We start from the raw sequence: 3942 nt of genomic DNA on the forward strand, positions 1-3942 counted from the left end.
TTATGAGCCAATACAAAAACCCCAGAAATTTTAAAACACTGAAAGTAGTTACTTCAATGTACTTCTCCTCAGCCGATTGTGGTAAGGTAAACAAAAAGTACTTTCCTATGGTGACTTAGGACAGCATTTGTGTCTCTGACAATTAATCTCTGTAGCTAACAAGACAACTGCTGGGATTTATTTTCTTCAAATAGCCAGTGTCTGGGCGTTCTCTCAGGAAATAGAACTCTTTAGCCTTTCAGTCACTCAAGCAGCATATCCCTAAAGAGCCCTTTTTCCTAATTAAAAGTATGTTTCTTCCTCTCCCCAACTTCATCCCAGAAAATTGAGACTTTACACATGTTTCTACAAGCAGTGAGAGATATCTATGCTGAGGACAATATACAAGGAAACATCTGAAGAATCAGAGATCACTTGAAGATAGACTCCAGCTTAGGCACAAAGTTGAGTTTCCAGAAATCTCTCAGGTATTTCTATCAGAAAAAATTAATTCTTCCACATTTATGGGCAGACCCAGCCTCTCTGGCTTTTTATGTCATTTCTACTCTAAAGAAAAGAGAATGTAAGGTCTTTATAGATTACATTGTTAGAATATTTGGTACAAATTCAAATGAAGTAATGGCAGTTTTTCCTCTACATTGATCCTCAGAGAAAAAGATTTGGGTCTCTCCAAGAAAGAATAACACACAGAAAATTAGATGAAAAGCCTTTGCTTTGAAAAGAAACAAATAAAATGAATAAAAATTTACGGGTTTCATTTTAGGAAATCTTTAGGTAAGGCAAACCTTATTTAAGCCCAAATGAAGAGAGAACCAGTCTTGGGTCCCTTTATCAGCCATATCCTTAGAAAAAAGGTCCTTACTGCCAGGAGTGTTACTGTTGTTCCCAGGCAAGGTGCAGCCCAGGATGGCTATGAACGTAGCCCAACACAAAATCATAAATTTACTTAAAACCTTTTTTCACTCATAAGCTTCACATTATTATTTCTGTATATAATGTATGACCCAAGACAATTCTTCTTCCAGTGTGACCTAGGGATGCCAAATTTTGCATGGCCCTGCTAGATGTAGAGACCCAGAGCTCAGAAGTAGAGAAGTGAGGGCTTGGGGGATTTACTGAAGTTGATCTTTTAACTACTGAATGGACAAGTAATCACAGCTGTGTAGTACTGAAGGCCTGAATCCATGTCAGCAGAATCATTATGACTTCTAGTCCATTAATTCAGTTCTTTATTTTCAGCCTAGTATCAAGTGAGTTACTTTCTACAAGACAGGAATTATTTTCCAACAAGAGCCTGCTTCTACATCAAGTCTGTGATGGCTTCCACTGTAATTTCCCTAGGATGGTTTACTATGGGCTCCACTGAGCATCTCCACATCCACATATATTGCCATAGGGCCTTAGATAAGGAGATGTTAAATACCTATGTGTACCAGCTGAAGATTTTAACTATGTGTTGAGACCACCAGTAGATAGTGGTTTCCAGCTTAACAAAGAAATGGATGAAATCTAGACACCCAAAATGTTACACACATTACTTCTAAGATTTAAAGGGTACATGTAAGCACTGTTCTTCTCTTGAGTTTAGTGGCAAAAATGGAAAAGATATCCTTAATTTAGAAAAACTATCTGATATGATAAGGTTACTCTGGACTAAATTAGTACTCATAACTTGAGAACAAATACATGCGTAAGTTCAATTCTCCACATTCTTCCTGCTGAATGAAAAGAACTACTAATGCTTCCTTTTTATATGAACTATAGATGTTTGCCAGATCCAACCACAATTACAATAGTGGAGAATCTCAATTTATATACCCCAATAAGAATGATACACTGTAAACATTAATGAATACAGATATTGCCTCAAAACATGCAATAATCCATAATAATTCTCTATAAGCTATATCTGTTGTCATGTTGGAAAGGAAATTTAGATACAAACATACTCTACATTAGTGAAGCTGTTACATTGATAACATCATAAGAGTTTCTTAAAGAACTATGTGGGAGCTATAGTAAACATTTTTAGTCAACTACTATGGTTCAATTTAGCTAAAATACAAAGTGTACAGCAATCTGGCAAATAGATGGAAATAACATGGTCCATGACCATTACAGAATTCTACAAATCATACCTAATCCATTGTTGTCTCTCTCACACCCAAGTATATAACAAGAAAGAAAGAATGCTGATGCCAGGGGACTTAAATGGAAAGTTATTCATGCAGTGCCATTGGGACCCCATAGTGCAAGTGCTCAGACTTTCTCAGAAGGGTCTACGATATGAATATTTGAAGCCTGGTGACTTTGGCAGAAGCCTAATCCCAACATCCCGTTTTGAAAATTTGAACTGAAGGAGTCTTGGAGGAAGATGGCCTTGGAGTAGGATGGAGCTAATGCTAGCTCCTGTACTCATGGGTGAAAATCCTGGCAGATCTATAGAGAAACAGCACAATAAACCATCGGTTACCCAGCATTTATGAAATTAAAAGACCAGAGATTGTGACCGATGCTGAAACACCAGACAGCGGCAGAGTCAGCCTACTGAAGCTGGGACACAAATGGCCCCTGTGCCACCGCCATAGCAACAGGCCTGGGAGCCAGGGAGTCAGGTACGGGAGCCAGACACTACAAGCCCCTGTGACGGCCCTGGGGGCAGAGGAGCCAGCTACGGGAGCTGGGACATTCTCAGCCCCTGTGCCGCTGAGCCAATATCATAGATGAACATAAACACTAAAAACTTCAACTATATACTGACAAACTGCATCCAACAATTCATTATAAAGATCATACACCATTGACCAAGCAGAATTCATCCAGGGATGCTAGTATGGTACAACATTCACAAAACAATAAAGGTAATACATCACATAAACAAAAGCAAAGATGAAAATCACATGATCATATCAATACATGCAGAAAAAGCACTTGATGAGACACAGCACCCATTTATGATGAAAATACTTAGCCAGTTGGGAATATAGGGAACATTCCTCAACATAATTATGGCCATATATGAGAGACCTAAAGTCAACATTATACTCCATGGGCAAAAATTGAAAATTTTTCCACTAAGATCAGGAACAAGACAAGGATGTACGCTTTACCCACTTCTATAAGACATACTATGGGAAGTCCTAGCCATAGCAATCAGACAATAAAAACAAATAAAAGGCATCCAAATTTTAAAAAAGGAAACAAAGCTGTCATTGTTTGCAAAAGACATGATAGTGCACATAAAAAATCCTGTAGACACCACCAAAAAAACTGCTCAAATTAATAAATGAATTTGGTAAAAACAGCATGATACAAAGTCAATATCCAGAAATCAAACTCACTTTTGAACACCAACAATGAAATATCAGAAACAGAAATCAGGAAAAAATCCCATTTCATATAGCAACAAGAAAAATAAAACACTAGGAATAAACCTAATAAAGGAAGTAAAAAACTGTGCTAACAAAACTACACAACACTGAAGAAAGAAATTAAGGGACAAACAAACAAATGGAAACATATACCGTTTTTGTGGTTTAGAAGAATTAATATCAGCAGAATGTCCATACTACCCAAAGAAATTTATACATTCAATTCAATACCTATTAAAGTACTAATAATATATTTCACAAATAGAGAAAAAACACTTCAAAAATTTCTATAGAACCTGGAATGACTCCAAAGAGCTGCAGCAATTTTTAGAAAGAATACTAAAGACGGAGGGATCACAATACCTCATATCAAACTGTATTCCAAGACCACTGTAATCAAAACAGCCTAGTATTGGCAAAGGAACAGACACATAGACCAATGGAACAAAATAAAAAGCCTAGAAATAAATCTAAGTCTCTATTGTAAATTAATATTCAACAAAGGGGGCTCTGAACAGCTCTATGTACCAGCTCCCCTAACAGGATCATCTCAGTGACCCATCCTCAACTT

This window comes from Artibeus jamaicensis, unplaced genomic scaffold, assembly GCF_021234435.1.
Source record: "Artibeus jamaicensis isolate MK-2021 breed Jamaican fruit bat unplaced genomic scaffold, CSHL_Jam_final contig_1022, whole genome shotgun sequence".
In the NCBI taxonomy this organism is placed as follows: domain Eukaryota; kingdom Metazoa; phylum Chordata; class Mammalia; order Chiroptera; family Phyllostomidae; genus Artibeus; species Artibeus jamaicensis.